The sequence below is a fragment of the Tachysurus fulvidraco genome, chromosome 4 (assembly GCF_022655615.1).
Source record: "Tachysurus fulvidraco isolate hzauxx_2018 chromosome 4, HZAU_PFXX_2.0, whole genome shotgun sequence".
In the NCBI taxonomy this organism is placed as follows: domain Eukaryota; kingdom Metazoa; phylum Chordata; class Actinopteri; order Siluriformes; family Bagridae; genus Tachysurus; species Tachysurus fulvidraco.
The window spans coordinates 9,245,118-9,258,296 of record NC_062521.1 but is presented as its reverse complement, the minus strand read 5'-3'; the positions used below and the strand labels follow the sequence as shown (position 1 = coordinate 9,258,296).

At 40.8% G+C, this 13,179-nt stretch overlaps 1 long non-coding RNA gene across 1 annotated transcript; it reads right to left on the bottom strand.

Annotated features, from left to right (window-relative positions):
• Positions 1–6,344: 6,344 nt before the first annotated feature.
• Positions 6,345–12,648, bottom strand: LOC125141000. The gene is made up of 3 exons (XR_007140312.1): positions 12,551–12,648; positions 10,054–10,111; positions 6,345–6,483 (listed from the first exon to the last, which is right to left on the bottom strand). It is a non-coding gene; the product is annotated as an uncharacterized LOC125141000 (long non-coding RNA).
• Positions 12,649–13,179: the final 531 nt, after the last annotated feature.

The window sequence follows — 13,179 nt, the reverse complement described above, 5'->3', positions numbered from 1 at the left end:
TAACGTCAAGCACGTCCATGTACAACCATGTTGCCCAAATTATACAAATTATACAGTGAAAGTAATATTTTTGTTGTGTAATCAGTGAATCAGTGGAAATGCCTTTACTGTATGTCTCACATGCCATTAGCAAGAATGCTAGTCACCCATATTTTGTGTATTTGTGATTTCTACACAGATTTTTTTTTAAACTTTCTTCTGTGTTATGTAAAAGCAAAATATAGCCAAATGAAATAAAAAAAAAAAGTATACAGAAAACAAGGTTTTTGCCTGAGATAGGTTAAAGCATTGTTATGCCTCTGCCACTGAGTGGGCGAGCGTCTCATTACAGGGTCACAGCAAGGTCAAATGTCTGAAATAGTTTTTCTTCAATAGCTTATTTTATGTTTGAAGTGCTGTATACATTATATTAACGGTATTTCTTGCATAGAAATTAGTAACATGCAGGACTAGATTTCTTTGTGTCACTGTCTTGGGACAAGTTTAATTTGTTTCAATAGTTAAATGGATGTTGTCTTGGCTTCATTGCAGAATAATGCTAAAAAAATAAGTTGTAATGGTTAAGCGCTACAACACTAGCTACAATAATAAATGGCATTTTAATTGAACAATGACATATTAAACAAATGCTACTATCATTGTTACCAGAAGGGTTAAGGTGGATTCTATGAAAAAGTACCGAATTAACTGCCCTAAATGTGTTTAGTAAATATATAAAGGACACAAAATCTAACATTCATAATACGATTAGTATACGTCTTTTAAGGGCACAATTTTTTTTTTCTAAGGGTAAGTAAATGTTTTCTGAAGAATACCTTTAAATTATTTCATGGACTGAATACAAATAATTCACTATTGTATTTTGGATAATTACTATTATAATTCTGTGTTCCATTACAGCCCAAATCTGATCTTCATTAGTCTGTAAGTTCCAGTTAGTCTTAGTGTTTTTGTCACAAATCTATCACATTTGATTTGTATTAATAAGAAATACAATAAAAACAACTTAGCAATGTGTCACCAGACTATTATAACAATTATTGAGGCAGAGGTTTACATAAACTTACATGGGCACTTTTACGCTGTGAAAACAGAAATTCATCAAGCCCTATTAGAGGTCATTTCAGCCTACATTATCAGCATCACATGCAGCATGAATGACTAACCACCTGGACAAAATATGCATATTTCATAGCAGTGGAAACAGCCTGCTTGCTGCTCTGAAATGATTTATGGCCTGTGTTTGCCAGAGGAAGTAAATGAGATGACGATAGCGGCTTTGTGAAGCTGTTATATGGCAAGGGGATGAGGACCCTGAGGAGAAGGATCAGACGAGGCTGAGGTTGTTCTCTAATTAAGGAAATTGTAATTCAACCCAAGCAGAATGCTCAACTTGAAGTAATTAGGAAACCTTTTAGTGCTCCATTGAGTGTGTGAGGGATTTTGTCATAGCTTTCGCTTATTTCAAGCAAAAATTATGAAAAAATAAAATGATTTTTAACAGCAGTAAAAACATTTACAGATACAAGTAACCGTTAAACTTTGTATGCATGAAGGTTTCATTCTGTGTGATTTGGTAGCGTCATTATGCCATTAGTCCTATCTGCATGGAGGAGGACCATAAAGTTTGCAGCAGTCCTACACCTATCAGTGTAAATGGGCAGACTTATCACTCCTGTTTCATCAAGCTAGTGTATCCTTCATTTTAATCAGTTCCAACTAGAGCCCTGCGCTGTTTTTATAAACCCGCACGTGCGCTCTCCCGCTGAATTTCTGACCAGGACCGCCTGCGCCCGCAAGCTGCGTGTTCCACTCCCGCCCGCACATGCAATGTTTGTGTCCACTCCCGCCCACTCCCGCGGATTTTTTCTTGAGGTCTTGTGAAAATTTTGATTGTATACAAATGATCAGACTAATTATTAGTTCAGGCTAAAGTCCAGAATAACAGAATTAAACATGATTGCATTTAAATAAGATAATTTAATACTAAACCAAAGCAACACACCTAACAAAAACATTTGTTCTTTTATTATAAAACATTAACCGTTTTAACAAAACCACAACTAGCGGCACATCATTTTTTAAAGTGCGACAATGGAGAATGAGAGGTTGGAGAATGAGAGAATGAGAGCTTGCTTTAACCACTGAGAACTGTGCATGTATGTCGCCTCTGGCCAGACGTGCCAGATTTATGTCCGTTGTAAATTAACACTTTTGCACATTTATTGCAACTTACGAAGTTTAACTCTTTCCAATTTTTTTTGTGACAATTGAGAATTGTGTCCAGATTTCTGACTTGCGTTGCTTTGCTTTTGTCAAGTAAACCGCCTTTAATCTTCTTCTCAACGTCATGTGTTCTTATTATTAGGCTACACGTCAAATCCCACCGGGTCCCACGGATCTCCCGCTAAATTTTCTGACTGCCCACTCCCGCCCGGGGCAAAGGTGAAACCACCCGCTCCCGCGAGATTTGCGTTGGGTCCCGCGGGTCCCGCGGGAGCCCAATCCCAATGCAGCCCTCTAGTTCCAACTTGTAATTTTACACTGCAACCGGTAAAAGCCACATAAATCAGACTAAAGTCATGGTTCAATCTCTAACATTGATTTGCTAAGCTATTTGCTATTGTAATTAGTATTTAAAGTTCACTATAGTAGAACAGTTCTAGTAGTTCTGTAACTGTAAAAGAAACATTAAGTAGCTTTATATTTACATGCTCTGACAGAGCAAACAAATTTACACATGGCACCATGAGCATAATATTATGAAGGAAGGAACCCCAGAATAATCATTGCTTTTTGAGGATTGCACCAAGTGTTACTTGCTGAGAGTCTGCAGATTCATCAGTTGTACGAGCATGCAAATATATATATATATATATATATATATATATATATATATATATATATATATATATATATATATATATATATATATATATATATGTGTGTGTGTGTGTGTGTGTGTGTGTGTGTGTGTGTGTGTGTGTGTGTGTGTGTAATGAGGGGTCAACAGGCTGAGGATCCATGTGCAGCGGTTTTAATGAACAAACACTCGAAGTCAGTCAGGCAGGGTCAAAGCCGGCAAACACAGTATCAGAGCAGATACAGAAATCGGCAACGGCAAACAGGCTGAAGGTCGGGGCAGGTAGCAAGCAATCAGAAAAACCAGTAAACAGAAACAGGATCAAAACCAAACTAGAAATACACAGGAAACGCTCAGAATGACAGTAGAAACACATCAAGACTTCACACTTGCATAGAGTTCAATTTCAGCTTATGTAGGGAGTGGTTGATGAGGAACAGGTGGCAGCGTAATCAGCGGCGGTGAAGGATTCTGGGAGATGTAGTCCGGAAGAGCTTAATATTCTGGGGATGCTTCCCTTTGCTGGCGTTCGGGAGGGGCGTGTGACACACTGACCGTGACAGAGCCCCCTCCCTGTGAGCGGCTCCCGACGCAAGGGCGCTCGCAACGTCGGGGTCTTCCTCGAGAATTGGGAGCTGGCTTGTCAGGATGTTGCTGGTGAAAGTCGGTTGTGAGCGATGGGTCCAGAACATCCCCCGCCTTCACTCACGAGCGCTCCTCCGGGCCGTATCCCTCCCAGTTGACCAGATACTCCAGACGACCACCTCGGACTCGATATGCCTCTTTGCCGTCGATCAGCAAGGGCAGTGGTTCAGACGGGTCGTTGGTGCTTTCAGGGTCCATTCTCGGGTCATTGGCAGGTTTCAGTAGTGAGGCATTAAAGGTAGGTGAGATGCGGTTGGTCGGGGGCAGCGCGAGATGGTACGAGACTGGGTTAACCTGTCTGAGGATCCGAAACGGCCCCACATACCTGGGGCTTAGTTTGCGGCAGGGCAGGCGGAGACAGATGTCGTGGGTCGAGAGCCACACCCACTGGCCGGGTTTGTATTCGGGGTGCGCCCTGCGGCACTTATCAGCCTGGGTCTTCTGTCTCCAGATGGCCCTCTGCAGCTGTTGATGTGGTGTGCCACCGGACCTCTTCGCTCTGGCGAAAACAATCGTCCACGGCCGGCAGGTCGGTGGGTGTACCGGATCACGGGAATAAGGGAGGCTGGAAACCCAGGACGCATTGAAAGGGGGTTAGACCGGTGGCGTGTTTAATGAAGGAGTTCCACCCACATCAAGTACCTGCTCCATTCACTCAGGTGGCTTTGGCAATATGACCGGATGAAGCGGATGATTTTCTGGTTCAAGCGCTCGGTCTGCCCGTTGGACTGTGGGTGGTACCCCGAGGTGAGGCTGATATTGATGTTCAGTCGTTTGAAGAAAGCTGTCCAGACCCGTCACATGAACTGGGGACCTCTGTCAGAAACGATGTCTTCAGGTAGACCATAAAAGCAGAAAATGGAATTACATAGCGCTTCTGCTGTCTCGAAGGCTGTGGGGAGCTTGGTCAGAGGGATCAGGTGGCAGGCCTTAGAGAACCGGTCAATGACGGTTAGAATGACTGTGTACTGTAGTTGTTTGATCGGGGCAAGTCGGTAATGAAGTCTAGAGTGATGTGAGACCATGGTCGTTGTGGAATGGGCAGAGGTTGTAACAAACCCTCGGGGCGTTGATGGGAGGCTTTAGAGGTGTTGCACACTGTGCAACTTCGGACGAACTCCCAGGTGTCCGTGGGCAGGGACGGCCACCAAAATTGATTTTGAGCGAGGTGGATAGTTCCTGAGATGCCGGGATGGCCGGAGCCAGGGCTGGCGTGCAAGAGGGCTGTACGCAGGTTCTCGGGCACGTAGGTCTTGGTCAAGGGGCATTCAGCTGGTGGTGTTGTTTTCACGTTGACCTGGGAGATTTTGGTCAGGATGTCCCACTGGATGGGAGCGAGGATGCGAGTTCCGGGGATGATGGGTTCAGCTGGCGTGTTCTGGTCAGTCTCTCTGTGTACGCGCGACAGGGCGTCGGCTTTGGCGTTCTTGCTCCCTGGTCAGTAGGTTACAGTAAACTGAAAGCGGGTAAAAAACATGGCCCACCGTGCCTGGCGTGGGTTCATGGTTTTCACGGCGCGTAGGTATTCGAGGTTTCGGTGGTCGGTGAGGACGACAAAGGGGTGCTGCGCGCCTTCCAGCCAGTGCCGCCACTCAGTGAATTCCGCTTTTATGGCCAGCAGCTCATGGTCTCCCAACATCGTAGTTGCGCTCCATAGGTGACAACTTGCGGGAGAAGAACGTGCACGGGAACATCTTATTGGCCAACCCCTGGCATTGACACAGGATGGCCCCGATTCCTGTGCTGGAGGCGTCCACCTCCACTATGAATGGCCGGTCCGGGTCTGGGTGGTGAAGAATGGGTGCCGAGGTAAAGCTTTCTTTCAGGTGCCGGAACGCGGCTTCCACCTCCGATGACCAAGTGAGTCAGGTTGGTGCTTTCTTGGTCATAGATGTCAGGGGCACAGCAATTGTGCTGAATCCACGGATGAAACGGTGGTAGAAGTTGGCGAACCCTAGAAAGCGCTGCAAATCTTTGATCTTCCGTGATCGAGGCCACTGTAGCACCGCCTGTACCTTTGTTTCGTTCATGGCGACCCCCTCAGCCGAAATGATGTAGCCCAGGAAGGCTGTCGAGGTCTGGTGAAACTCACACTTTTCTGCCTTGGCGTAGAGACGGTGCTGAATCAAGCGCTGCAATACTGCCCTCACGTGTTGAACGTGCTCCTGCAGGTTTTCGGAATAGATGAGGATGTCGCCGATATAGACAATTACCAAGCGGTCTAACATGTTGAGAAGCACGTCGGTGATGAAGGACTGAAAGACCGCCGGACTGTTAGAAAGGCTGAATGGTATGACCAAATACTCATAGTGGCCAGATTGGGTCGAGAAAGCAGTCTTCCATTCGTCTCTCTCTCTGATGCGGATGAGGTTGTAGGCTCGGCGTTTCGGCAGCTCCACGCAGGCTCTGCAACACCTCGGCGAGGGCTCCGGTGAGCGTGGTGAGCTGAGTGGCAAGCTGGATGACAGCTGCTGGATCAGTGGGTGGCGAAGTCTGCTGTAATGAGTGGTCAACAGGCTGAGGATCCATGTGCAGCGGTTTTAATGAACAAACACTCGAAGTCAGACAGGCAGGGTCAAAGCCGGCAAACACAATATCAGAGCAGATACAGAAATCATCAATGGAAAACAGGCACAAGGTCGGGGCAGGCAGCAAGCAATCAGAAAAACCAGTAAACAGTAACAGGATCAAAACCAAACTAGAAATACACAGGAAACGCTCAGAATGACAGTAGAAACACATTGAGAATTCGCACCGGCGTAGAGTTCAAGTTCAGCTTATGTAGGGAGTGGTTGATGAGGAACAGGTGGCAGCGTAATCAGCGGCGGTGAAGGATTCTGGGAGATGTAGGTTGCTGGTGAAAGTCGGCTGTGAGCAATGGGTGCAGGACATCCCCCGCCTTCAACCACGAGGGCTCCTCCGGGCCGTATCCCTCCTAGTCGACCAGACACTCCAGACGACCAACTCCATTGCAACTGAAAAAGAAAGAAACAAAAAGAATCATTGCAGAAAATCCAACACAGACAACCATACAACAATCCAACAACCATACACAGACTGAAATTGTGAAGGGTGAGTAAAGATAAAAAAATTATTCTCAAATGTAACGTCAAAACAACAAGCACTAGACAAATGGCAAGAAACACGAAAAGGCAAAAGGGTCATACACAAAATAGCTGTCTGAGAAATCACAGCTCAGAGCTTAAGAGGTTGCAGGCAAACTGCTTCATATCTATTGAAAGGTCCATGTGCTTTTTAAAGCATGCAAACAGGAAATGAGTGAGATAACTGAAGAAGTAAGTTAAAATTCAGCCTTGTGGCATTGTGGAGGGGAAATGTTCATACTGGATGTTATACTACCACATCCCAAAAAGCACAATTGGATTCATATCATGAGTATATAAACCACTGAAGTACAATAAATTCTTATTTTGTCATTGAAACCTTTTGTCATGTTCATGGATCCAGTTTAAGACAACTTGTGCTTTATGGCACTGGGTATTCTTATGCTAGAAGTAACCATTATAGTATGAGTAAACTGTTTACAATCACACTCTCTGGTGTCACCCAGATGAGGATGGGGTCACGTTTGAGTCTAGTTCCTCTCAAGGTTAATTCCTTATATAGTCTCAAGGAGTTTTTACTTGCAACCTTCGCCTCTGGCTTGACCATTAAGGATACATATAAATTTGAACATTTGAATAATTTTTATTCTGAATTGTTATATTCCTGTGAAAATGTCTTTTGTTAAAAGCACTACAAATTTTGAATTATGTCAGTAAACTCTCTCCTCCAGCCTAGGTTTGATTCCCGGGCAGAGAACCAACCCAGCCAATAAAGGGTTAATTCTCAGTGCCAGTCCCAATCCTGTATAAAATGGGAGGGTTGCATCAGGAAGGAAATCAGATGTAATACTCTCGACAATGAGTTTTGTCAATTAAGGAATGTTGTGGCATTACGACAATGATCAACTGGTATTAAGGGGTTTATTATTTGCCACAAATCATTCTGCACACTGCTACATTTCCCCCACCAGCCTGAACTGTTGAGAGAAACCAGGCAGGGTCCATGGATTCTACTGACACAAAATTCATCTGCATATACCAACAGAAATCAAGATTTATCGTCTTTCTGATCTTCAACGGTCCATTTTCATTTGCTCACTGCAGCCTGAAACCTACAGAACTGCTCTTAACTAGATGTAAGTGCTGTGTAAATTTGAGAGACTGTTGTGCATAAAAAAATCCCAGGAGATCAATATTGGAACCAGACCACCTGCTAGCAACAATCATTCCCTATTATGATGTGTTTGCTGCAAGCATTAACTCAAGCTCTTGACCTCTATCTGCATGATTTCACACCTTTAAACATTGCACTGCTGCCACATGAATGGATAATTGTATAAATAAGCTTTATTGCAGCATTACTATCTATCTATCTATCTATCTATCTATCTATCTATCTATCTATCTATCTATCTATCTATCTATCTATCTATCTATCTATCTATCTATCTATCTATCTATCTATCTATCTATCTATCTATCTATCTATCTATCTACACACACACACGCCATTATCTTGGCCTATAATCTGACATAGATAGAGGTTGAAAAAGGTTCACCTCATCAGTATTCCAGTGCCGTCTGCTGGCAGTGGCCAATTTTTTGTGACAGTTCTTGTAAGGCATCAATAAATTAAATGGATTTTTTGGCTAGTTGTTTGAGTTCAATTTAATAAGTATAAACATTTAGAACACTGTTTATCTGCACTCACTGATGGCAGGAAAATATAAGCTATCAAGTTGTAGACACTACCATTACTCATAACAGCAAGCATCATGACTCTATTCATTTAAAAGGGTTAGAAGGCAGCTAGGGCATCTGCAGAATTAGCTTAATGCATGATCAGATTGGGTTTTGTTTTAATAGCTCAGAGAGAGTCTGGAGAGGTGGAAAAATGTCAGCATCGTGGCTTTTATGTATACCACTTTGGAAATTATTACTCTACAGGATTAAGCATAAAAATAAACACAGACTAGTTCTTACAACTGAATGCTTGTTTTGAATGTGTGTTTGTGTGTGTGTGTGTGTGTGTGTGTGTGTGTGTGTGTGTGTGTGTGTGTGTGTGTGTGTGTGTGTGTGTGCGTGTGCGTGGGGGGGTGGGTAGATATAATTTTGTAAATACAGTAAACACAGCATTGTTAACTGGATTCTTGTGTCCTTTCCTAAATTTCCTTATTATTATTATTATTTTTAATCCAAATGAGATACACAATACAAGGACAATGGGACAAGAACAAAAAAAATATTTTTATATATTCCATATATCATATAAAATGATAATAATATTAAATGCTTTCTAAGAATGGTCTTATATTTTATATTGAAAAAATCTAGACAAGTTTACAATACATGCTGTCTACTGTATATTCACACAGATAATACAAAGCACACTAAAGTCATCCAGAACACATCTAATGAAAGTCTGTGTATATAGTAGAACTTCAGAAACATCAAATAAATGATTCAAGGGGTGGAAAAATGAAAGAGTGGCAGCATTCATCAGAGACTGGGCATTGTGTTCAGGCATCTGCTCAATGAATCAGTGAGGCAGTCTTTCCTCTAGGGTCATTAAATAGAAATGAACACAAACAGAACACAAACAGAAAGACGGCTCTGCTTATTCTACCGGCTTCTAATACAGCACCATATCTTGCTGCTGCATGAGTGAAATCTATTGTCCATAAAATATACACAAAAACCAATAGGATGATAGGCCAGGAATCTTTCATAAGAAAATAAAATAAATGGACAGGGTTGAAAGGTTGTTAATATGTTGTTTGCAAATTTGCATTCTAATTATCCAGACATGACTACATATAAACAGCATTATTTACATTTTATTGATTGAGTGTGCTTGAATGCCAATAAATGAGAAATTATATCTAGAACAAATGTTGCCTTCTGGCATTTCAATACACGTAATTAATCATTTCTGAGGTTTGCTTCAAGCAACTTTCAGAAAGAAACAATGATCAGTATTTTAGTACTGTTTTGTCAAAAAAAAAAAAACTCTTCTGTACAGTGTGAATATAACGTTGAATGGCATTTATAAAAATCTAATACGGGCCATGTTCTAAAGGTTAACTATAATCTAGTTAAACTCACTCTCACTCACTTCATATATTTTCAAAATGACCATAAAACAGAATAAAGCAATTTAGGCTCAGATCCAAATGCTCTTGACTGTCTTTCTACTCCACTGAAACACAGCACTTGCCCTGAATGAAGACATTTCCAGCACCAGTGGGTCTTGTCGAGAGGGGAGCTCTGCATATACACACCAATCATCACACAACAATCTGAAAAAACAAGAGCTGTGAAACCTGTTCAGTCATCACAGCAGTGGCAGCAGTATAGTGTTATATTAGTGTTGTGATCTGACTGACAGAAAAGTCCAGCCTTGGAATCCGTGGAATATTAGGATGACTGAAAAAGGTTCTGCAGTTCTTATACTGAGCACAGAAATAAGTGGTTACTCACATTATAATGTCAACAGGGGCATCCAATCACTACTGGACCTCATCCTGCAATATGGCGGCTTGAGGAATAAATGGGAGAGGAGAGAAAAAAAAGACAAAGAGAGGTATAAGAGGCTAATTTTAAAAAAGGACAGAATAAATCAACCTTTAAAAGGGCAGCCACTGCAGTCAAATGGAAATTATGCTCACCCCAGCAACAGGCAATTAATTACTATGCACATTTTGGACACACTGGGGTACAGAACCACCCAGGCATTGAAATATAGGCAAATAAATAAATAAATAAATAAATAATATGTATTTGTAAAACACCAACATTTCTCATTTACATATATAATGTATAATTTCTATTTTCTAATTGATAAAATGACAGAGCTAATACAGTGCAAAATCAATGAATTCAAGTGAAACACAATGAATGCTAAAGCCAGTGGAGAATTTGCAAAAGGTTTAATTAACATTTAATGTCATGTAGATGTATAACTTCACTAAATAATTTACTAAGTGTTGAGTATATAAAGAACAGAGGATTAATTGTAGCTTATCATTCAGTTATTCACCTTAAAGTATACTACACAATAATTCCTGTAAATTATTAATTAAGTACAGTATAGGAAAGATTTGAAAAATGTTCAATGTATATTTACATCTGCTACTGCAGTGAGATTTACCAAATGTCTCCCAGAATTATCATCCAGTGATTGGATCGCTGTCTGAACCCACAGTACTTGGTCAGGTGACTGATTACTTAGAGTCAGTGTTTCGCTATACCTTAAATATTGTAGCTCCACTCAAATAATTAAAGAGAAATAACTAGTACCCTGGTACAATAACCACACATGAACTTTCAAGCAATCAACTAGGAAATTAAAAGGTAAAAGGTGTTAAACAAATTATCAGAATTTCAATTCAGTTCTCTTACTAGGGCCACAGAGTAACCCTGGGTGGTCTTTCTGTTTCATTATGTCCAGAAGTAAAAGACCTTGGTGTGATTATTGACTTCAGTTTCTCAATTGAAGCTCATGTAGTTAATGTCACAAGGGTAGCCCTCTTTTATATCAGAAATATTACTAAGAAATATGATGTCATTACATGATGCAGAAACTCTAGTTCATGCTTTTGTTACTTCTAGGTTGGTTTATTTTATTTAGTTTATAGTAATGCTTTACTGTCTGGATGTTCCAGTAGGACTATAAACTCTCTCCAGTTAGTCTAGTAATAACTAGAACCACAAGATATGAAAACATCACTCCTATCCCAGTCAAATTTCACATTGTTTATAAAATACTATTACTGACCTATAAAGCACTGAATGGTCTCATGTCACAGAACCTGAGCGATATTTTTTTTTATGATCCACCGCACCTACTTCAATTAAAATGTGTAGGTTACTTACTGCTGTAAGCTTTACTACCTCAAGTAGTAAACAGGGGGCAGAGATTTTTGTTACAGAGCCCTGCAGTTATGGATCAGCCTTCCAATTAGTGTTCGGGACTCAGACAGAGTCTCAGTGTTTAAGTCCAGGCTGAAAACAAATTTCTTTAGTCTAGCTTTTTCAAAATAGTTTTTCTTAGGTAAAGGAGCAGATGTGGAGGGTTCATGGGCATAGAGTATTTGGTGAACTGGGATGTTTGAATGCTGTTGTCTTAACACCCTCGCAAGTCACTTTATACGCTGTTTCCCATGTCTGTGTCACCTTCTGGCTCTTCCTTTTAGTTATGCTGTCATTATCCATTGTCTTTAACCATCACATGATTACAAGCATACCTAATAATTTTCTCTCTGTCAGTTTCTCCCTCAGTCTCCTGCACACTGCATTACTGTAGAGACATGTAACTTATGTCTACCTCTAAACTCTATTCTTAAACTTTAAACTCTCTTGTTTTATAAGATTGCATAAACCTACAAATATCACTTCAGTTGCAATTCCCAATTTGCAAAATCCTGGAGGGACTGTTACAATGCTCTTTAATTAATTACAATACACAGAGTTCAATATGGCAACAAATCAAAATCCAGAACTCTGAATATCCTGTGCATGTTTTCTAATTGCATTATAATGTGTAAATCAAGGAGGAGTTCTCTGGAGCTTGTGGGGTGACTAGAATGTGGGGTTGTCAGGTTATGTAGCATGTCAAATGTGTGGTGCTGTTTATTGTCTCCATTGTTTGAAACCTGTTATGACTGAGACTTTGTTGTAATTTTAATTAATGACCAAACGTAGATGAGTTTGCTAAACATAATGAAAACAGATGAAAATATGACACCATTTTTATTCCCTTGCAACACAGCAAATATTGAGCTATTAGCAATTTAGCTAAAAGTGGAGAGAGCTGACTTTTTGTGGATATGTTTTATAGGGAATGTAGGATTAACTTACACTTAAAATTACACTTATGAAAAGCTTACCGTGAAAGAACAATTGAAGAGAAAGGTAACCTGGGTAAGAAACACAAATACAGAAATAAAGAAAAAATGTGAGATAATGGATTTGTTACCTTTCCTTGCAATTCTGCACTGGCTAGTGGAAAAGTATCTAAGTTGTAGCAGAGCTGTGTTGTGTTTGCAACATGTCTTTACTTTTGTTCCATTTTTGGGATGTTCGGACTCCACAAAGAACACACACACGCCCACACACACACACACACACACACACACACACACACACACACACACACACACACACACACACACACACACACACACACACACAAACACACACAAAAACAAACAAGGTTATATTTACTCTGTCAGAAAAGCATACACAGAGAATCAGACACTGAATACAAAATGAATCTTGAGCCTTGAACAGAGGCTTTCTGCTGTGAACTACATTTACTAACATGAGAGACTTCTGCACATTAATGTGTTAATGCAATGGCAGTTTGCTACACACAGAGCATGGTTTCAGGGGTAGGATGTTACTCTTTTTTTGTTATTTTATCCCCTGATATTCAATCTGTTCTCTTGACTCACTGGCAAAAAATAACATGGAGAGCAGATTAACAATAAGCATTCACTATAATTATGTTGGCAATGTTTTAATTTTTTTTTAGATTTACCCAGATAAATGTCACTAGAGTGTAGTTTCAAAGCCTTATTTAAAAGCAAACGATTGCTGGAAGCG